A 23,826-nucleotide genomic window follows, 5' to 3' on the forward strand; every position below is an offset into this window, starting at 1 on the left:
GGATTATTCATTTTGGTTTGAATGTTTTTATCTTGTTCTTAAGCGGAAATATGAGCAAATGCAGCTTCACCTTCTGGGAATAGAAGCTATTTTAAAAGATAAAGATGTCTTACTATTTTTATTATTTTATATATCATGAAAAAGCAGAGAAATGAAGAGTCAGGGATAAAAAATAAATTATTCTTCCTTCAGTCCTAAATCTACTGCTCCACCAGAAATCAGATAGAACTTGAAATACTCACTGTCACCTCAGAGCCACTAGATTTAATCAAGTTGAGATAACTTAACTCTCACAGTTAATGCATTTGAGTAATCTCAGAAGGAGTTGGTTGCTCCAGTGGTGTGAGCATCACAGGTGAGGTGAGGCGATGAGGGGCTGCTCTCTTCTGGGAGCCTTTCCTGAGGACTCACCATCGGAAGACCAGTGTTGCTCACCCCACGCGTTGGAATGTTGCAGTAACAACAACAATGTGATCTTTTAATTCTTTTTCCCTTTTGCTGAGAGCACAAACCTCTGTACCCACTGCAAAGAGAGGTTGCCAACTGAAAAGGGAAGGAAAAAATAAACATTATGTATGCTCTAGGTCAGTGTTGCTAGTGTTCTCTTTGCTGAAATATGCTCAGCCTCTGAAGGAGTGCAGCCCCAAGGCTCACGGTTTGTAATCTGGCTGCAGGAACTCTCTTTCGGTTCATCTGTTCAAAACCACCTTGGAAGTGACAGCATCCTGGCCATTCCAGTCAGGCTTTCTCTGCAATTCTTTGTACATGGTTTATAGTAGCATTATGGCATAGTAATGCAGAAAGGATAGAGAACAAGGGGGAAAGCCGTGCCAGGGTTGTTCAAACTGGCAATGATGTTTTAAGGCCTAGGTTCAGCATTGCTGTGAGGCATGCTCTGGTCAGCAGAGTTACAGGCACTCCTGATGTGAAATGTTTTGCTAAATAAAAGTGAATGAAGATGCTTTCGTGACTTCGTGTTGTAATACGAAGAAATACTTTTTAAATTATTTTTGGGGAGGAAGTTTTAGGAGATACAGTTTCAAGATTTGTGGTCCATTTAAAAATACAATTTGATAAGTGACCTGATACTTTAGGAATAAAATACATTATGAGTGAAGCCTTACTTTTCCCTTACATTGCTCTCATACTTGGCTAGTTCAAGTACATCATCATGCTTATGTACAGTATTAACTGCCACTTTGTTTTATGCCATGTAACCTTTTTTACATTTTAAATTTTAAAAACAGAATGAATATTCTGTAGGAAGACCAGTAAAGAAAGTAAAAATAATTGCTAGTAATTAGTTAGAAATTGTTTACATCCCAATTAAGGAATGGCAAATTGGCTTAAGGTTTAATGGTGTCAGATCAAACACAAGAATAGTTTCTCTAACCACCTGATACACTCTAATCCTGAGATAATCTCTGTTTATAGTGCACAGATATTGAAAAGATTAAGAGCAATCCAGGGTCGTTATAGGAAACATAATATACACATACCCATGAATAATCTATAGGTGATGGTTTAGAACAATTGTGAGGGAGAGGTGGTCAGTCGGATTTATTGGGTGTGGAGGAGATTTACAGTTAACTAGTGGAAATCTAAATTTCTAAACTGCATGCTAACATGCTTAGGAAGAAGCAATTTCAAATAATTGACAGGATTAGCAGGATCAGTCAGTATCTTTTGCCATCTCTGAGATATGTGCATAAACAAAGAAAAAAATCTCCATTCATCAGGATTTTTCATAATTTGTTTTTTGTTCTCTCAGCCCTGTTAAGTCTGCGTCATCCTCTTTTCCTGTGCGCTTTTGTTTAATTTCAGCTGTTTCGTGTGTGGGTTGCAGGTGAAGCAGAGTGTGGTCCGCACTTCTGGGTGGCTTTGGCTCGAAGATTGAGGCATCAATAAATTTCTCCCATTTAATAAAAGTGGGAGTGAAATCTAATGAATGGTGGCAGACACCTTAAAAAAAAACCTACAGGAGGGATCTGAAGCTTTAGGGTGGTCAGTTCAGGGTTGTGTCTGAATGTCAAGACTGAAGAGCCCAGGTCAGCAGAAGCTCTGGGGGAGATGATTTGCGCAATGTTTTTGCAGATGCTTGTCGGTACCAATGTATAGGGAAACTGAGTAGCATTCAGATCTTTTAGCTTTCTAAGCTTTTTAAATTTTAGTAATGTATTTTAATAATATAGTTTTGGGTGTTCATGCCTATTTGAGTAAAACATATTTCTTTGGTACCATTGTGATCCTTAGCACTGCTAAATGATTGAGAATGTAGAAGTGTTAGACCTTTGATATTTGCCTTTGAGAAACGAATAGAACACTTTTCTGTCTTCAATACATTTTTGAATCGAGGTTTGAGTCACATTGGTAACATGATCTTAACCTCCAAAAATCAGTGTGGAACTGGGGCAATGTGAAATCTGTATTCTCCAGAGAGCTGGTACTGGAGCGGAGGGATGGGCAGGGATAATCTGGCAGAGGGAAGGCTCAGTGCTGAGCGGGAAGGTGGCAGTGCTCTGTTTTGTGGCCAGATGTCTAACAATGTCTGTTGCACCTTGAAATTTATTACAAAGCTGAATTGTATTAGTGCTTGTCAGATATAAAACCAATTTGTAAGGCATTTTGTTGTTTTCTGGGTTTTGAGCAATGAGAAATCACTTCTTGAAGTTTTTTTTTTACCCAACTAGGGCTAGAAACCTCTAAAAAACATAGGATTTTTCTTTAATTTATATGACACTGAAACCGGTGTTTGTTTCCTATACCTTCCATTTTTATGCTGAGCTCCTTTGTAAAGGTATGTACCTCTGAACAGAACTTCTCTAGTCCAGAAGACTATATGCCCATAAGCATATAAATGGGTTAAGAAATCAGAGGGAGGTAGTCAGGACTTAAAAGCAGAATTGCGAGAGTGAACTTGGAATGGTTCGTCATACATCAAAAAACAAAGAAAAAAAAACACAGGAATTTGATAGGATATATTTTTCCTTGAATTTTTAGTGAAGGAGACATTATTTTTTGCTCTTCTCCCATGAGATTGGTCCTTTAAAAAGTCTTTATGCAGGGGCCTGTGAAATCTTTCATGTCGTGAACTTGGAATACTGTGAGTAAATTGTAAGTGATTGAAAGAAACACATTGCATTGCAGACTCTAAAATAAAAGCTAAGTTTCTTCAGTCTTCCGTTAGGTTTTTGTATGTAATGCAAAGTTCTTTTTTCACTTCTGATAGGGAGTGGAAAGATTTGATTATGGAAGTGGATAGTTCTTAATTTCATAGCTGTTTTACTTACCAGCTTTTTTGCCCAGAGCTCTCAGGTGTATTTCTAGCTGTATATCTACAATAACCATATCTGAAAATGTTGGAGAAGGAAGGAGTGCAAATTATCTGAAAGACACCATGATTCATTATTCCTTCTCCCAGTGAAACCTCTCGGGTCAGACAGTTCTAAACCTCAGCCATTTTATTTAAATTTTGAGACACTTCACAGGAAACATCAAGAAGACAGGTTGCATTGAAATCACTTGACCCATATATTATTGAGAAAAAAAAAATAATTCTCCCACTGTTTTAGTATTTTTTAGAGGGAGTAGTAGTAATGTTTACATGGTGTTCATCAAGACTATAGACAGCATAATTAGTGTTATTATTACCTGAAACCTGGCTACAACATGGCATACTTTGGTTTTGTTATAATTGAGAATTTTATTTGGGTATGTGCAATAGGCTCCCTTTTTTTCAGACAACGAAGCCAGATTAAGAACTGATAAATGCCTATGTGATGCATAGTTAAGAGTCAGTGTTTAGCCTTCAGTGTTTGTCCACTCAGTGAACTGCTAGTTGTTTAATTAACTGTGTATTTATTGAACAGATTTGAAATGATACAGTATACAGTGAAAGTGGATTGTAGTCCTACTGCATTTGTTTATCTCCAAAATCACTTATTTCAAGTTAGCTGGATAACAGCTAAAGCGTAATTAAACTGAATCAGGATTGCAAGGCATGTTTTAATTAAGGAAAAATTTTGTTGTATAATGAAAATCTTAAGATGAGAGAGAGCAAATGTGACCTGGGTTGTCTGCAACTTTGAGCTTGCGTATAATTTTACCAGGACTATTTCAAACCATTTGTTTGATGTCCATCCCCATTTCTTTGAAAAATAAGGGATGGAATGAAAAAAGCTTCTGGAAATTTGCTAAACATTGTGCTTGGTGTTTGCAGAGGCTTCAGTTCTGCTTGAAACTGCTGCCAAACCACTTTTCAGCCTGCTAGATCCTAGCGTATTTAATTAAGTTAATTGATTGTATTTAGGACAAATTGTTTGATTTGGAGAATGTGGAAAAATCTATCTTAAACTTTGTGAGATTCTACATATTAAGCTGATCAACTGCTGAAGTGTTCTCTCATTGATGAGAGTACAGAACTGAGGCTGCTTCTGCAGTTTAAGGAAGGGTATTTGAACATGGGCCTCAATTACTGATGCTCTGGTTTTAAAGTCAAATGAACTTTCTTTACTTTTTCTGATCAGTGCTACTGCATGCTTTCAAGGGATAAGTCACAAATCCCACTTCAGATTTTCACATGCCAAGGTGAACAAGGCCACTTAGCAAACATCAACCTTAATTATTTGTGCTTATAACTATGAAACACTGATGTTCTGTAACACCAATACTTTGAGGAGAAGGTGCTGGTAAACAAACACGTAAGTCAACATTTAGGACAGAAATATACTGAAAATACAAAGTAAATTGTTTACTCTGGTGATAGTGAATATTTTAGGTGAAGGAACAAAAAGAATATCTCTGCATACAGAGTTCAAGAACAGTTAATACAGATAAAAATACTATTTTTATCTTTATGGTTTCTGTAATGATAATACCTGTCACAAGTTATTATTTAAAAAAAATTGTAACTGGATTAAATGTAGCAAATATTTAAACTTGATCTTAAGTACAGAACTCCTTCTACTGCCCTCCATTATGCTACTGAGATGTATAGTAGGCTTTTATTGAATGGCTGCATGGAAAGAATGCTTTGACTTACCCTGCTTATGCCAGGTCGGAATTCCGGTTAGTTAAGGTGAAATTATCTTCTTTGCCTACTTTGCCTTTGTAATAGATTATGTAAAATGAAGATTGAGTGCTTAGAGTTGTACAGATGATTTGATAATGTTTGTACTCCTTTTAGTAATGTTGGGGTATGGTACAACCATTTGTATCCTTATAAAAGGTAATTAAGTATTGAATGTTTGCCTTCAGAAATGTCCAGCTTGAGCTGCTTTTTTCCAAGCAGTGTGGCAGTGGACCATGGAGCATACTCGGTTCTCCTGATGTATCACATCCCACAATATTTTCTTCCTGAAATGTTTAGTTTTGCTTTAACTTTTATTTAACAGGTCTTATTTACTTTGCTGCAAACTGCAGCTGAGAGCCATCAAATGAGCTCAAAAATATATTTAAGTTCTTAGCTCTGTTCAGTTTAGGAAGATGTTGGCTGAAGTGATACATTTGCTGAAATGGAGTAAATATTTTGTTAGAACTTGGAAGTTCTCAGCTGTCAATACTATGTGCAAACCACTATTTTACAGTACTAAAAATCTAAAAACCCTTTTAAATTTTATGCAATTATAAAAAGGTCCAGTATTTTCCTCCACAGCTGAAATACAGCTATCTAGCTCCATGGGATGTTGTTTCTTGTTTTGCACTCATAACAGCTTTTGGCTTAGAGGATCCCCAAAATGAACAGTGCAGTAGTAGTATAGATTCAGAAGATAAGTTTCAAGACAAATCACCTCTATTTCTGCTGCGATGAACAAAACTTGGGTTTAAAAAGTGATCCTAGGGCCCCTTGCCCCTTCGCTTCATCTTTGTCTTCATTTGCCGCCTCTGCCTTCTTGTATCATTCACATTCTTTCAGTGGAATATTTCTCTGACATTTCTGGAGTGCAGTTTTTCTGCTTTTGTTTCCTTCAGTTCCCTCCCGATTGGTAAAATACCAGGGTATTATTCTACTCGAAGTTGTCAGACTTCACTTTTCTGAACAACACCATGATACGACAGTGTTAATATCCCTTTTCTGGAAATGCCCCACATCCAGAAACAAAATTGGGAGGCAAATAGCTTGTGCTACCTTTGCAGTCATCCACTGTGGTGAACTTCTTCAAGGCAACCAAACCAAAACAGGTTGGAGCAGGCTATATCCCTCCATGAAGTTTACTCTCAGTGGGACTGGTGCTTTCAAGGGCATATCAAAATACGCGGTGGCTGAGCTTATTGGAGCAATGGTGTCATTGTCCTCCTACAGATGATGTCTTTTCAGGACTTGGCTAGTACTTCTGTGCCATGGTGCCATTCTGCTGTTGTGCCATGAGCATGAGAGCATGAGTGGGATGTTTCAACTCTTGTTTTCATTTGTGTGGTGTGATTTACTCAATCCTCCTGTGTGTTACCTACCATACAGGAAAACCTGTCATGTCTAAACAACTTCTCTCTTGCAGTCCATCGGATTAGTTTTGGAAGCAGACCTACTCCAACAATGCTCATAATTTCAATATATAAGAATGCAGTACTTTGTATATAGATACTAAAATGACCTAATCAAGCAGATCTCAATTTTCCAGATTTTATCAACTTTCACTGATTATCCACCTGGATATTAAAGACAGAGCACTGGCACACAATCAGAAGATGAATCTGGGATCATTTTGGTCTTGAAGCTGAGGGTAGGAGATGCCTACCCAAAATATGTCTAAAGAGTTTTGTGTGTTGTGCGAGACCCTTTATTCAGAAAATGATAGTGGCTTTTTGTCCATTGGAATGCTCATACAAGATGCATTTTAGCTGGTATCTAAAATAACTCTCAAAGGCTGGTTATTCCATCCCATGGCAAAAAGAATTAGAAGTGAGGTTTCTGAGATTTTGGAGAAGGCACTGTTTACTGCACTGTACTGTTTACCTGAGCAGGCATTGCTTACATTTATACTCCTGCTGTGTTTGCCTTCTGAAAGCACTGAAACAATTTAAGTTTTGCCCATAAAAATACCCTGGGCATAAGAATATTAAGCTTGCAAACTGGAAGTCTCACTTTTTACATAATGACTAGTAATACAGTAGGAAAAACAATGTCCACCAGTCTTCAGCTTGTGAACCTCAATTTAAGAGTCTGCCTCTGCCCTTCTAATGCTACTCTTTAGTAACTTACTCCTGGTTCTCATAGTGGGTGGAATTATGACTCCATCTAATCCTGCCATTGCAAGGGATAGCATTTAGTAATTTTTATGGTACTTTCACATTCTCTGTTCCTGTGCTTAGAAATCTGTAGTGGCTTTACTTAAATGTAGCCGGCATTTCACCTGTTTCTTGATTAAAGGACTCTACCCTGCCTTGTGTGCAACATGAATAAAGTTAGAACGATGTGGTCAGTAAGGAGTTCAATAATAATTTTAATGCTCAGGGCTAGGGCTGCACAGACCAGTGTGCAGGCTGAAATTATTTGAAAATTTGCTAATCTTGCTTAATTGATGTGTCTTGTAAAAAATGTTCCTTTCACCCATGCAACTCATAACTCCGAAATACTGAAAATATCTCCATAGCAAAACGTCAGCAGGTTAAATCAACCTGGACAGACAGTCCTGTAACTGCACCTAGAGCCTTGAAGTAATCTTAAAATAGCCTAGGCTAGGCTTTCTTATCTACATATTGTTTATCCTCACACATTATGTTGTGCCGTATAGGGAAACCCCAGGGTTTTTTAAGCATTCATCTCATACAAATCATTGTTTTCCTTTCCAGAAACAATTCTAAGCTTTTTTGGCTTATCAGGCTGACCTGTACAGCTTGGGAAACAAATCTTTATTAACGTATACTTCCACTAGTGTTCTTGGTCAATCCACAGATGAACACTGGGTGAACTGTAAGCAGTGATGTTTGTATACTGACTGCTTGCTGTTGAGAGTGCCCATGTGGCAGTAAGTGAGTCAAACTGATGAGATGCACAGACATCTGTACAGGTTTGTGTATCAGAAACAGTTTGTGCAGAACATTTTGTAGTGCATGAACCACTGTGTGCTACTGCATCTTTCGCCTTGCCCACGTTTCCCGATCAAGAACGTATTTTAGCTGGGGAAATTCTGTGGCTACCCAGCAAATAGGTAAAATCTGTAAATCATACTCTTCTGTGATTCAGGCATCCCATCCATTCCAGCTGGAGTGCTGAGGTTAGTGCCAGCTCAGCAGTTGCACAAATGAAAATGGATTTTCAAATTAGAAACACAGGTTTTGACAAGACTGCCTTTCTTTGAGGGTGCTGGAATTTGTGTTGGGTATTTTGCTGATTAGTACTTGTGATGTTGAGGGATTGCTCTAGCCCATCTTTTTGGTGTATCTGTTACCTCAGCATTATCACCTTGTAATTTTGATATTTATGGTGGCTCAAGTTCTAGAGGGCCTTCTGATATATACGTCAGGCAGAAGAACTGTTGTATCACAGATTTTGCTTCTCTCAAGCTTCATTATGCTCCAGAAATCTCAGTTCTCTATGTCCGCTAGTGCATGTTTGAAGTAGTAAGGACTGCGATTAGATGTACCCTTGCCATCACCATCGCTCTGTGCTGGCTGGAGTATCTATTGCAACTTTTCTGTCTTTTCTTATTTCCCTTTCCCTGACTCTGCTTACCATGGTTAAAATGGTCTAATTTCTGTTCTGATATCAACCATCTACTGCAACTCTATTTACAACCAAACACTGCACTTGTTAGGGATCAAGAAATCAGACCAATAGTCAGTGAGTTACAATGCAGGGCTTCTCTCTGGGTTCCTCTCTCTGTTATTTTACCAGGACATTTTCCCAAAAAAACCCCAAACAAACCAAAAACCTGAAAAAAAACCCCTGGAGAGAATTACTAGTTTCATTCATGGCTAGGCTTCGCGAACGAAGATTTGGGAAGGGCTCTACCCACATTTGCAAGCGTGTTGGTGGCACAGCAGAAAGACTCCTTAGATGGTGTATTCTGCAAGGCATGATTCTTTCTGCGTTGTCTTTTCTCCTCAAGGGTGATCCTGCGTGCTTTCTCAAAAACATCAGCAGCGTTATAGATGGTGTGTCTCCAGACCTCCCAATTGGAGGACAGAGTAGACCAGTTATGATGATCAATATGGCCAAGGCTGAGATGTTGTTTCAGGGAGTCCTTGTATATTCTCTTTAGGGCTCCTCTCTTGCGGCAGCCGGTGGCAAGTTCACCATAAAGCAAGATCTTAGGGAGGTGGTGGTCCTTCATCCTTGACACGTGCCCTGCCCAGAGCAGCTGTGTTCTCAGCAACATGGCCTCAATACTTGTGACTGCTGCTTGTTCTAGAACAGATGTATTGGTCACATAATCTGACCGGTGGATGTTTAGGATTGTGCGGAGGCAGCGTTGATGGAAGCGTTCTGAGTCGCAGGTGGTGGCGGTAGATGACCCATGATTCGGAGCCATATAAGAGAGTAGACAGCACTATGGCTCTGTAAACACTGATCTTGGTACTTTTCTTCAAGTGTTTATTTCGCCAAACTCTTTTATGAAGCTTTCTGAAGGCACTATTTGCCTTTGCTAACCTGTTGTCTATCTCTCCGTCAATATTACTAGCTGACACATTAATAATTGCAAAGAGCTTGGGGACGTGTTTTTCAAAAAACAAACTTTCTGGGACTTTCTTATATTTTGTTTGAATTGTTTTCAAGTCAAATCCATGTTTTAATAAAACCATCACATTCACATTGTAAAGAGAGAGAGTAGGGTCTGACTCTTGATAGTCCTACCCTTACTGATTAGTTCTTTTACATTTGGGGTTCAAGTGGCTCATTCAAGTAGCGGAATGAAGATACCAGAGTCCAGCTTTCCCTGTAGTTTTCTTATATAATATTAGCAAGTTTGTACAAAATAATACAATCCTTAAGTGATAAAATTTGCACTGAAAGATTCCCCCCACTACCTGCTCCCACTCACACACATACCTTTGCTTGCTTTTCATGCTCAGAATATTAAGAGTGCCCTGACTGTCCTTCTCTATTAAGAGTTTTTCCAAATTCCATTAGGAAAGTTCTGTTTTATTGAAAAAAAAATGATTTCTGCCCAGATACTTTCATTCCTGCTGAAGAAGATGTCTTTCTCTTTTTGGATGTTTATCTAAAACCACAGCTTGATAATTATCACTGAGGTGCTGCTTTCTTTGTATTCAGCTCTTAATTATCCAGAAAGTACCAATCACTGAAACAGTTATTAAAATTCTTAGTCAGTAGATGTAATTTAAGAGACCCAGACTGTCCAGAGGGCAGCAGACATAGATCTCTCTTAAAAATGCAAGACATGTAAACTAATTTTTGCCAGCAGTTAATCAATAGCATGAAAAGTAGGAAACTTCTGACACAGTAATACGTTAAATTATTTTTTAGTTCATTCTGGTAGACATAAGTTCTTCTAAATCTGTGCTGAAAGCACCAGAGTTTCATACGATGCTGCTAAATTTTCTGGGCTTGTCAGATCATGGGTGATGAGATTTTTCAGCTTTGGTTTTGGGCTCTTTCCCCATTTCAGAGCTGTCATGTTTTCAGTGCATATGATGCTGTTTAATGCTGAAAATGCACAGTGCCTAATTATCCTTTTCCTTTTAAACATCCTTTAGGTTGCTAAATACATAGAATAGTATATACGATGTACTTTAGGAAACATTCAGCATTATTCATGGATTTTTCCTCTACTTGCTGTAACATTCATAGAGTCATCAAATCATAAAATCATTTAGGTTGGAAAAGGCCTTTAAGATCGATGAGTCCAACAGTTAACCCAGCACCATGGGTTGACCACCAAGCCATGTCCCCAAGTGCCACATGTACATGTCTTTTAAATACCTGCAGGGATAGTGACTCAACCACTTACCTGGACCTCATGTTCTAGTGCTTGACAACCCTTTCAGTGAAGAATTGTTTCCTAATATCTAATCTAAACCTCCCCTGGAGCAATTTGCAGCCATTTCCTCTTGTTATACCACTTAAAATAAGTATGTGTGTAAGTTTGACTAATCATTTTCTTCTTTTATTTTGTTTTAAAGGGTAGGTTTGGATTGGCTACATGTGTGAACAAGGATTGTAAGAACATCCTTTCAGCCTTGGCTACGCTACCTGAGTATCTTGTTGAATTGTGGGTTGCAAGGAAGCCAGTAGGTTTCTAATTAAATTGTGCCAGAATGCTGCTTATAATTTACTCCTAACCTTAAAAATGGGAGGCAATGAGGCAACACTGGCCCTAGAAGATTTGTTGTGGGCAAAAATGATTGCTGTCATGATTACTGTGATGTAGGAGTGTGTATGCATGCTCTAACTTTTCTCAGTATTCAACAGAAATACATACTCCAGCTAGGTAGTTACATGGTGACTACTGCAAGACTAAAATTTGGAATCCAAAACATAGTAGTGTAGCAACTGGCAAAGCTTTTACATCACAACAGACTAGTAATGTTTTAGAACATATAAGTTTTCAAAACCAGGGAGGGAAACAAGCAGAAAACCTCACAGTCTGCCTTTATAGAGGCATAGAATACCCTGAGTTGGAAGGGACCCACAAGGGTATAGTTTGCAAAGAAAAAAGTGTCAAAAAATCCTGCGTGATGATCTCTCTATGACAGCTAAAGATTGACTTAGAGCTTCAAGAAGTACCTCAGATAATTGCAATTTCTGCTGTGTACAGATTCATTGCGTATTTTGTGCTGCTTTAGCACTTCTAAAAATAAAGTCATGGTACCTTAAGTGAACATATGTAATGCAAGAGATTTCATTGATGAACTGCTCCAAAGTCTTCCTTGTTGGAGTTGTGCCATGGGTAAAATTGGTTCTTTTTTTTTTTTTAATTTTTTTTCTCTAGCAATGAATTATATTCTGAGTTATTATTTTGCATTAAAAGGCAAATGCTAATAACAGCAATCAGCTTGCTTAGTCCAACATCCTAAGTGTGTAAGTGACATAATGATTTCAGCTATTGTGCTTTGTCAGCAATATGCTTGGGTCTGTGCCAGCTGAAGGGTATATAGTATGAACTAACACCATTGACATACTAACATTAAGAATTTTTAGTATTCCTTAAACGTGCAATGTTTTAAAAACTATTAAATGTAAGATTGTTCTCATTCAGTCCCTGACTCACTTTATTAACTGTAAGATTTGCTTGAAGAAATTGTCAGTAGAAAGATTTGATTTCTCACTGCTGCATTAATCTAAGATTCTACACATAGCTTAAATTATTTGTGATGAAAAAGAGAGGAGGAGAGAATTTAATTAAATTAAATGACCAAGTTGTCTCAGTCCAAACACGTTTGATCAAGAACTGTGCAAGCAATTGCTGTAGCAGTGTTCAGGCTAACCCCAACTGAAATACAGCTATAATGTACTGTTTGAATTTAAAACAAAAAAAAGGTATTAAACCAAACAGAAACCCCTTAAATAAAGACCTGGTGCATAATATTAGCAGTCAAAAAAGAATTTACAGCTACTATCTGAAGTTTTGTTTGTGTATATCACACACACACTTCTTGATGGAGTTTCTTGCTCTGAATTTTGCAAAAGACTTGCAGGAAAAGATCCACAAAGTTGCATCATATTTTTCTGGGTTCCCTGGTGACCAGCACATTATCCATCTACTAGTTTCCCTACTACACATTCAGAAGTGTTAGGGCTCTTGCTGTCTCAGGTGACAGTCAAACTCTTCTGTGTTCCAGAGCTACATATCCTCTGTCAAGCTCATCCTTCATCCCAGACTGATGCCTAAAAATAAGGCTCTGGAGGCAATACATTTCAGATGTGATAATATATCTGTTCTACATATTTCATCTGTGTCTTATTTATTCTTCTAATCACTATTTTATAAAATTTAAAAAAAAATTCACCAGAACCAACCCCAAAGCCTTAGGGTTTATTCTCCTCCACTTACTCGTGAACACATGTGTTTTTATTCATTTTGATTCTTACTTTCTCTTCAAGGTCTTAAAATATCTTAGATATTTTATTCTGTTGCTGTTATACAAGTGTTTTGATGCTTTGGTGCATCAGTGATGTTTTCTGATGATCTAGGAATTTTTGTTGTGAAACATACATGAAACAATGTAAAGATTTAAAAAAAAATTCCATTGTGTCTTTGATATCAAAACCATTGAAAATAATAATTTATCTTAGTAATCCATTCAAGGGAAGCCAAGGCCTGATTGCTTAATATATACTGCCCTTCTGAATTTAGTATTAGTGAAGAATACCAGAATTCACAAAAGATCTAAAGATTAAGGGCGGTGCATTGACATCTTTTTTCAGGGAGAAGGGTACTCACTGCTACAGGAACTGAGGATGCCGTATTTTCTCCACTGGCAAAGATAGTTTTGCTGTTTTCTCCTTCCTGCAGCCCCAGGTGCTTCTCTTGCCTTTGCTGCAGCTGTGCCAAGCTAATGGTCGTGGCAGTGCAGTGCTTGGTCCACCTGTGTCAGTTATATTTTCAATTAATGTGATTCACATAGAAGCTCTGTATCTGTGGCATTGGCACAACCAAGGAGCAGTGTGCAATGATACAGAAATATGTCCGACATACAGACATTTGAAATGAGTTTTTATAGGTGTATGGGAGGACAACTTCAATTATCATTTTTTTGACAGGTTTTAGTTATCATGAAAGAACAATCTGCTGACTTTGCAAAACCTTCTGAAGGTTTAACAAAACTGCAATCCACCATTTTTAGAGTTCTGGTTTTTAGCTTTCCTTCTGGAAATAGTGACTGCTTTGATTTAAGTTTTCCCTTATATTTTCCCTAAAGGGTATTTCCATGTTTAAATCCCATCCTAATTACAGTGTCGTGAGGGCAATAAATATAATTTGTTTGTTCATTGCCGTGTTGTCCTTGTTTGGGGGAGTTTTCCTTTGTCAGATAAACATGCTTTGGGCATTTGTCAGCTTGCTAGCCAGCATTAGTTTTGAGTTTGGGCTGTAAACAAAGTAGTTACATTAAATAACTTTTCCTTTTCCCAGGAGATGAAGATGTTAGTGCTAATTGCATTATTATCTTTGAATATATATGAACTAAGTACATGATTTTCCTAACATACACATACTGATCATCGTGGAGAAATATGAATCTGAACAATCATGGTGTCCATCAATAACTCCTGGTAAAGGTAAACACAACTGTACATGAACAAACCTGTGGTGATTGTGCCCTCAGCTCAGACAACCAACAGCTGCTCTTGCTGAGGATACAGAGCTGCTCTCACTAAATGAGAAGCCAGATGATACCTCAGCATAAAGTAACTGTACTCAGGATCCTGCATTTCTGTTCATGAAGTCAGCTTCACCTACTTGGTGCCCTGGATGGTTTTACTTCCCTAGTGGGTTGGGCTGAGGAATCACTGTTGAGTCGCAGACTTAAAACTGGAATCACAGGACTTTAGCTACCCGTGATCATATGTCCATCCACTAACTCTCTGCTGAACTTTTAATATGTTGGTTTTTCTACTGTTCCCTCTCCTATTGTGCTCCCTCTCCTTTGATGTTTTTGCCTTCCCACTTCTTTTGTCATCCTACCTTAGATATATATATAAAACATGGCACTCTGTGACACTAACATGACTTCTGTCAATGTCATGCTCTTCTCTCTGCTTTTTTTTTCTTCAACTTTCCTTGGTATGGTGAGTCCTTTGTTTTAGGTACTAGATCAGAGACTTCTGGTATGGGGTCCTGTTTTAAATTAATTCTGTAGTACAGCCTTAATACAAATCAGTGACATAATTAATTGCATCTTCTGAATTCTGTCATGATAAGCATTGCATATAAGTGCCATGCATCCAGCAGAGTGAGAGAACTTTTAAATGGGCAAAGAATAAGCTGGGGAAAAAAACCCCCAAATCTTTATTATGCTGTTGTACAGTACTGTTGTGAGAAACTGGTTTACAAGAAAATTACATCACTGTCTTTAAAAATCACAGTAACATCACTGACTTCTGTTTACAGCACGTAACAATGCAGTTGGCTTCAAGAAAAAATGTATTTATCATTGTAATAAAATAATTTACTGGAATAAAATATTCTACTAAATCTTATGTATTTTAATATAACTGAACATTTCAGAAATGTATCAGGTAAAATATCAAATCTATGCAAAACATAGATGGTACACGTTATACTTACGAGTGTTTGACGAGAAATAATTTTTGAGTATAGTGGAAGTGATGCTTTCATCTGAAGAAGTAATTTTTCTTGAAATCTAAAAATAGCTTCTTATTCAGATAGATTATCAGGCTATGTTGCATGGAAACCATTTTTCTCTATTACTGTACTTATGGAACACTGGCTTCAGGCTGAAAAGCACAATTGTGTTTTTGTAAATTAGCAGTTTAAGATCAGGTTCTTTCTCCCTCTGCTGCTTTATAGATATGTACAAGTCTTTTTTCATATAACTGCTGTGTCTTTTTGTGACATACTGAACTTCTGTAGCATAATGGAAGGGTTCACAGTAAAACGTTGCTGAAGGTGGACTTCTGTCTTTTGCCCTACTCAGGCTGATGTAAGTTACAGCACTAAGTTACAACTTCTGTCTTGAGCTCTGTGGATCCCAGAGGATGGTATTCATATAAAAATTTAAAACTTGAATTTAAATAATTCTGTTTTGCTCTATTGCTGATGAAAGTGAAGCCATTTTTTTTCTGGTGAAAAAGGATACCTCAGTTACTGAACTGGTTTTTTTTGTTGTTATTGTATTTTCTTGTTGCATAGCTTTTGAAGAGACCCACAGGTGTTTGGATAACAGACATTTCAGTGCTTTTGAATTTTGAGGTTTGAGTTTTAGTTGTATTTAACATTCAGTTTCCTCCTCTTTTAATGATTAAACAGGTCCAGGGAAGTGATTCTTCCCCTGTACTCAGCTCTGGTGAGGCCACACCTGGAGTGCTGTGTCCAGTTCTGGGCCCCTCAGTTCAGGAAGGATATTGAGGGGCTGGAGCAGGTCCGGAGAAGAGCAACAAGGCTGGTGAAGGGACTTGAGCAGAAGTCCTATGAGGAGAGGCTGAGGGAGCTGGAGTTGTTTAGCCTGGAGAAGAGGCTCAGGGGAGATCTCATCACTCTCTACAACTCCCTGAAAGGAGTCTGGAGCAAGGTGGGGGTTGGTCTCTTAGGCAGCTATCAGGAAGACAAGAGGGCATGGTCTTAAGCTCTGCCAGGGGAGGTTTAGGTTAGATATTAGGAAGAAATTCTTTACAGAGAGGGTAATCAGGCATTGGAATGGGCTGCCCAGGGAAGTGGTGGCTTCTCCATCCCTGAAGATTTTTAAGATGAGATTGGATGTGGCACTTAGTGCTATGGTCTGGTAATCAGGATGGTAGTGAAACAAGGGTTGAACTTGATGATCTCAGAGGTCTTTTCCAACCCAGCTGATTCTATGATTCTGTGATTATTTTATTTAACTGCAGGTGAAATACTTTTTTATTACCTTTAGCTATTAAAGTATGTTCTGAGCTATGATTTTAGCTTAATACAGACTTTTTCATCTTGAAATATATTTTCTGTCTATTTTCTCTGCAAGACACAGGGACAAAATATTTGAAGAGGAGTTTTCCTGGGTCTGCAGATTCTCTATACTACTTCAAGATTTTCCATTTCTCCTGCCTCTCCTCCAGCCTTTGGAGAGCTGTGTCTGTCCACCTTGGCAGTTGCTCAGTATTCCTGCCATCTGCGTGTATTGATTTCTGCTTTCCCTCCTTTCAGACCTTCAGAGATACAAAGCTGTAACAAATAAGGCTGTGGTCCTTGGTGTTTATGGACACAGCATTTGTATCTGTGAGTGCTTTGATGTGCCCTTATTATAGATGAAGAGATACTTCAGACTCAGGGTTTGACTTGGTAGGAGCATATGCCCTCTTAAGAAGGCAAAAATGAAATCTTTGTGACAGCCATTCAGAAGGGAACCATTTGACTAAGACGGTGTCACATGAAATGGTGCTTCTTCCTGTGAAGCTCGTTTGGGCTGGAGTGTAAGAAGTGGGCAGTTGTATAAAGAAATGACTGCATGAGACTCTCAAAGAGCCTAGGTTTGTTCAGAGACCATAAATGGGTTCTGACCCTTTAAAAGGGAATTCTAATGTGCAAATTTAAAGATTGTATATTTGTGTTAGCTGTGGTTTGAAATCCTTTTTTTCCACTCTGTAAATATCTGGTTCCATCATCCCTATAAACATACATTGGGAAGCCGTCTGCTACTGATCATAGTTTCCCAAAAAGGAAAAACTGTCACAGGTGCTGCAAGCTCAGTTAGATGTGCCAGTTATCAGCCTTTTTTTCCACATACAGCTGACCCTTATCACAGCCTGTGAGCGGAAGCACTGCAATACCTCATCCTCAGAGAAAAGACTCCAAGACGTGCCTTGAACGCTGGTTCCCAGCGTTGTCCTGTTCAGGGGCCTGGTAGACAAATGCTGTGATTATTTTCTGGTCTTTGTAGCATCACGTGGAAGAGCTCTTGAGTCCATTTAGTTAGACATAAGATGCAAAGGGCCAGATGTGCAATACCCCGTGCAGTGTAGCGCACAACCCTCGACATGGTAAATCTTTTCCAGTTCAGTGGGATTATGTTTTTCCACTGCAAACCTGAAGGGAGCTTCTCTGATTCAGGCACTAGTGTCATCCTGAAAATCTCATTTTAAGGCACTGTTGGCTGTGAAACTTCTTTGCCTGATGCCATGAAAAATGAATGCTACTCAACAGTGTAGAAGACAGCTCAGTTCCACCATTTTAACAATCTTGTTACTTCTTTTTTTCCTCTAAAACCTGTAGTTAAGCATAATGATTAGGACTACAAAACTTATTTAGTCATTTTGCATCCTTTAAAAATCTTTCAAAGCTCCTAAGATTCTTCTTATTTTCCTAATTACCAACAAATAATGTTCCAGAATGCCTTCCTGCCTTTCTAATGACTCTTTTCAGCTACATCTCACTTCAGATGAGCTTTATTTGAAATTTCCAAAAGAGACAATTTTTGGAGATGCAGCATGTCAAAAAGTGCTAAGAGACTCCTCAAAACATAATTAACACCTGTTTATCCTGAGTATCATATCTTACAAGTGGCTTTACCCAAGCACTCTCAGATTTGGGCCAGTGGCTGATGAGAAATATCTGCAATATCTGAAAAATAAAAAAATATTTTACTGTGTTAGGAATTTCCTTTGGGTTTGTATTTTGAGATTGTGGATTTTGCATCTGGGTTTTGGGGTATTTTTTTTTGTTTGTTTACTTGGTTGTTGTTGTGGGTTTTTTTCAAGGATCTAAAGACTAGAGGCGAAGTTGAGCATCCTGGAAGGAAAGCAGGGAGCCAAATGGTGAATGATTAAATCTTCCTCTCATTTTTTCATTTCTCTTTTCTATAACAGAACATGATCTAAGAAATTGGAAATCGCTTTATTTTGATTTCTTGGAAGGAATATGGTATAGGATCAAAGGAACAAATATCACTTAAATGTTTTCCCTGTAATTAGAAGAAAATCTCAAATGCATGGCTTCTCTCACCTAAAAAAACAGATTACAAATACCAAATCAGAAAAGCATCTTAATTGTGCAATTTCCTTCAGCTACAGAGCTTTTAGTCCTGCTGCATTTTCCATTCACCTATAGAGGCAGCCTGACAGGACTGCTGTGCGCAGCTATTAGGTTTAATTGCCATGGCTTTATTTTGCTTTTCTTTAACCAGAAGAACCATGTTTGTGGCTAAAAATAGAGCCATTCCTTTCTGATGTAGATATAACATCTCTAGGACCTTAACATATTGCTTACTGTTCATCAGCACAATAGTGATTTATAAAATACAAGGGAGCAACTCAACTAAGGCATTGTTTTAGATGGTCAAGCCATATTTCTGTGCTTTTAATTTTTAATCTGTAATCCTTCTCTTCAGCCCTCATTTCCTATTTCTATTTTTCATTTAAGGATTTTTTTTTGCAAATTACACGTATTGATGTACAGGAAGGAACAACGTGGGCCTCACTGAACATAAATGCTCAGGTATAATTAGAGGACTACTGCCCTATGTAAATAATAGAGGACAGCCTGTAGTGTAGAGGCAAAGACAACTATGAACAACCAGAATGGTTTTAGGAAGGGCAGGTCCTGCCTGACCAACTTGATCTCCTTTTATGACCAGGTAACCCACCTGGTGGATGAGGGGAAGGCTGTGGATGTAGTCTACCTGACTTCAGCAAAGCCTTTGACACTGTCTCCCACAGCTGGAAAAGCTGGCAGCCCATGGCTTAAACCAGTGCACTCTCCACTGGGTAAAGAACCAGCTGGAGGGCCGGGCCCAGAGAGTGGTGGTGAACGGTGCTGCCAATGATCCAGTTGGCGGCCGGTCACTAGTGGTGTCCCCCAGGGATGAGTGTTGACCCAGTCCTCTTTAATATCTTTTTCAATGATCTGGATGAGGGGAATGAGTCCACCATCAGAAAATGTGCAGATGACATCAAGTTGGGTTGGAGTGTTGATCTGCTGGAGAGTAGGAAGGTTCTGCAGAGGGATCTCAACAAGCTGGATAGATGGGCCGAGACCAGTGGCATGAGGTTCAAGAAGACTAAGTGGCAGATCCTACACTTTGACCACAACAACCCCATGCAATGCTACAGGCTGGAGGCAGAATGGCTCAATTTAGGAAGGCTGTTGAGGTGCTAGAGCGTGTTCAAAGAAGGGCAGCAAGGCTGGTGAAGGGTCTGGAGTGCATGTCCTATGGGTAGTGGCTCATGGAACTGGGGCTGTTTAGCCTGGAGAAAAGGAGGCTTGGGGGTGACCACCTAAAAGGAGGTTGTAGCCAGGTGGGGATCAGCCTCTTCTCCCAGGCAGCCAGTGACAAGACAAGAGGACATAGTCTTAGGCCACGCCAGGGGAGGTTTAGGTTGGACGTTAGGAAGAAATTCTTCACAGAAAGGCTGATTAGGTATTGGAATGGACTGCCCAGGGAGGTGGTGGAGTCACTGTCCTTGGGGGTGTTTAAGGAAAAATTGGATGTTTCACTTAGTGCCATGGTCTAGTTGACAAAGTGGTGTTTGGTCATAGGTTGGACTTGATCTCAGAGTTTTTTTCCAGCCTAATTGATTCTGTGATTCTGTGAACAGTGGTGCCCTGTCCAGTGCCCCTGAATGGAAGACAAGCCTTGTCCATTCACAACTTCAAAACTGAGTACTCTGGGCCAGCTACCTGCAGCCAACTGCATCTATCTTAGTTGACAGGATGTTTCTCAACTGATCTTGGCAAAGTGAACTCAGGGTTACTAAGCAGTGAACATACACTTACTGAAAGTGAAGTAAAATTTGCTAGCAGCACTGCTAAGTCAATCACCACCTGCCAAATGTTTTTTCTTTCTGTTTGTTGTGGTAAATTAATTATCATTTCAAACAGCTAGACTTTTTCTCTGAATTCTTGTTCACATAATGTGCTTGATCTCTTCTTGCAAGCTGGAGCATGCTAGGAAAAAAATTGCTTTGGTTTTTTACTAGAATATAAATCCAGTAGTACAACGTGCAGAAAATAATTTGAAAAACTCCTCAGGGGAGCTCTGTAGCCTGGTTCTCAAAGATAATAGAAGTATTAATATTTTCATCTTAGGTAGCAAAGATTTGGGCTGACCTATGGGCTACTCATCAGCAGCCGAAGGAACCCAGTTCAGAGACAAGGCAACAGTTGTTTGTTGATTACCCTATCAGTTGAGTAAGTACACCATAACAAACAGACAGGTAGCTTGGAAACAATATTCAATAGTGACACTCTTGTCTCAAAGTACAATTCAATCATTTCTGCTTGAGAATTATATCATTAGCTCTTATACACTCAGCTGAATAGTATGTGTTTTCTAAAGGTCTTATTAACTGAGGTTATCTTGCTCTTCTGAGAGAGTTTTTACCCTCCTACATTACTCCAATGCTAGCAAACAACCCTTGAAATCCAGAATAAAATTCACATTCAGCATTTCATCTGTGGATTTTCAAGTTTTAGTTTAAGACAGTGACATTAGCATCCTGAAAAGCTGCATAATTGCACAGGAGGTGGAGACCCAGGCTGAAATCTGCTCAGAAACTCATTTCAGAAGCCCAGGTCTCCTGCAGTGCTAGCCAGGGTAATTGAAGGGGGTTGCTGTATTATCACTCTCCCTAGACTGGATAGAAAATTGCACCTATCTTGTCACCAATGCAAAATTCTCCCCAGCCCCCTGGGGAAATATAATTCTGTTTGTGTTTGGAGGAAGAAATATCTGAAGACAAAGTTGTAATTTGTTGTCTATGACTTTGGCCTCCCAACTAAGCTTCCTCACAAGGGTGTAATTTACATCTTATTCAGCAGCTCAATTTGGTGTATGTTCAACCTGGACCATGCATGTTATGCCCTCTGGTTCCATGTGATCTCTGCCCAGGTATAAAGTTAAGAATGTATCAAAATGTTCTGAACAACATGAATTTATTTAGCAAAGCTTAAAGAAAATAAATTCTTAAACAACTCTCAACATTTGTTCCTTAACTATGTTTGTGATGTGCTCTTTAAGACTTCATCAAGGGGAATGAAGCATTTCATGGAAGCTGAAAACCACACTTGATACAGGACTGACTGTCTAGCTCTTGTAACCTGTGATGGATTTAACCTCACTGGAGATACTCAAGAACCATCTGGATGCAACCCTGTGCTCTAGGACAATTCTGCTTGAGGAGGGAGGTTGGACCAGATGACCCCAGTGGTGTTCCCTTCCAACCTTATCCATTCTGTGATCCTGTGATTCTGGGACCTTTCATGCCCTTTCTAGAACTAAACACAGTTAAAGGGGTCTAAAAGGGAGCTCTTCAGCCAGTTAGCACATTATATCAGTAGGAATGGTAAGTGTTATTGGTAATTGCTATTGCAATTACACTAATTATGCAGATAAATACACCCTGCCCTAGTATACAGATTTCTTTTTGTTTAAAGAATGTACATACTGATGGGATGTTTTCAATACAAATTAAGCCATTTTGAACTATTTAAGTTAATTTACATAATAGACCTTGGCTATGAAGCTTAGTATTTTGGTCTTGTTGATAACCAAGGATATCTTGGAGCACAATCATTACTCCCATGAAGCCTCCCTACTGTGAAGAGGAAGTGAAGTTTATTTGTTTAGATTTTTAAAAGTTTACAATTAAATTTAAGCCCAAACAAAGTATCTATATACATATTTGGGCAGAAATGCTCTTCAGATCCCCTTTTTAGTCCTCACAGATATTGAAGTCAATGAACAGCAAACATTTCTAAAGTTTATTGCACTGGTTGATACCCTTGTCTCCAAACAGGTAAGGAGAATGGGCACAAATTACAAATCCAAGTGGCTCTCTCCCTCTCCTCTAACTTCCAGAAACAGGGGAGCATACCCCAAGTTGCAAGTAGAGAAGTCTGCTGAGCTTAGCGTGGGGAGAAGGAAGGACTTCACAGTAGTCTCCTCTTGCTTTCTTTCATGCTTGTCCTTCAAAATATCCACCTCTCTGCCAAGAACGACAGGAGGGGAGCAGTGAAAGGAGCGTACAAAGATCATGGAGAGGGACTAGACTGAGGCTGCAAAGAAGCAGGATGAGCAAATGATTAACGGTGGTCTGTGATTGCAGCAGCCGGTCATCTGAAGCGGGCTGGCATTTCTTTCCAACAGAGCCCTACATTGAATGATTAGTATTCATGTCACAGACATAGTGGTTAGAAAAACCAAAACACAAACAAAAACAAACACCCCTGTCTCCAAGTTTCAATTGTGGTGAATGTGATTAGAAAGGTTTCTTCACCACTGGCTATATTAAGACAAGCTACCATGCTTAAATTTCTTTCTTTCCCTAACTGGTACAAAAAAATTCCCTTTGAGATGTGATAGTTAAACTTTCTCATGAGTTCTCTAGCCTAGGTATGAATGAGAGCTATTGTCAGTATATTTTTATTTGATCTTTGGTGTCATTTGGATCCAAAGGTTTTGGTTTCCTTGATCAAGATTCAACAATACGTAGGTAAATATGTAGCCCCAGGCTTGTCTTTCCATTCATATTCCCTGTTTATTTAAGGTTACAACTCATTTTATTTCTTCTCCTTCTGCTTGTAATTGCTAATGCATATCTACAGTAATTTTCTAAAACATGTCTTTGTGTGATCCAAGCTTACTTCCATGTCCTCTAGTGACACCGCCTTTCCTTTTCTGTTTTTACTCATGCATTCTCATTTTGACTTCTTCTTTTAAGTACAGACACTCAAGCATTTTTTTATCCAGTGGTTTTGGATTCAAAACTCTCACACTGGAAATCCCTGCACTTCTCCATCTTCTTCCATCACATTTGTTTTGTGCTTTACATTTTCTGGAAACTGCTATGTATTTCCTGGCTGGTTCATTTTTGTGTTTTATGAGATTGCTCTCTACACCTCTGCAAAGAGAGCTGTCCTTATCTTCCTCACCCTCTGCTAGTGAAACAAAAATCTCCACACCTTTTTTGATGCAGGTAAAGTTTCAGGCTCCCTGTAACCCATTTCTTCTGGAATGCCAGTGACAGACCTCTAAATTTTAGTACTTTCCAGTACATTGAGAGGATTATGGGATATGAACAATTGACTATTATTTTAATATGCAAAGATGACAGTATATCAGAGAATTGGTTGTATTTATATTTCTTCCCAAACATCCTTTTGCATCTCAATATGTCTTTTTGAGCATAAACTGTACAGAAAGAAGACTGTATTCATGTCTGTTCTCTGCAGTAGCTACCAAATACAAGCTAAACATTCATGTGCTGTGTTAAACAGT

The 23,826-nt window shown here is 38.8% G+C and overlaps 1 protein-coding gene across 3 annotated transcripts in view; it reads left to right on the forward strand.

Annotated features, from left to right (window-relative positions):
• The window catches only part of GABRB3 (gamma-aminobutyric acid type A receptor subunit beta3), a 117,891-nt gene that overhangs the window by 24,410 nt on the left and 69,655 nt on the right, over positions 1-23,826 (forward strand). The window lies entirely within an intron of this gene.

This window comes from Pseudopipra pipra, chromosome 2 (assembly GCF_036250125.1).
Source record: "Pseudopipra pipra isolate bDixPip1 chromosome 2, bDixPip1.hap1, whole genome shotgun sequence".
Classification (NCBI taxonomy): domain Eukaryota; kingdom Metazoa; phylum Chordata; class Aves; order Passeriformes; family Pipridae; genus Pseudopipra; species Pseudopipra pipra.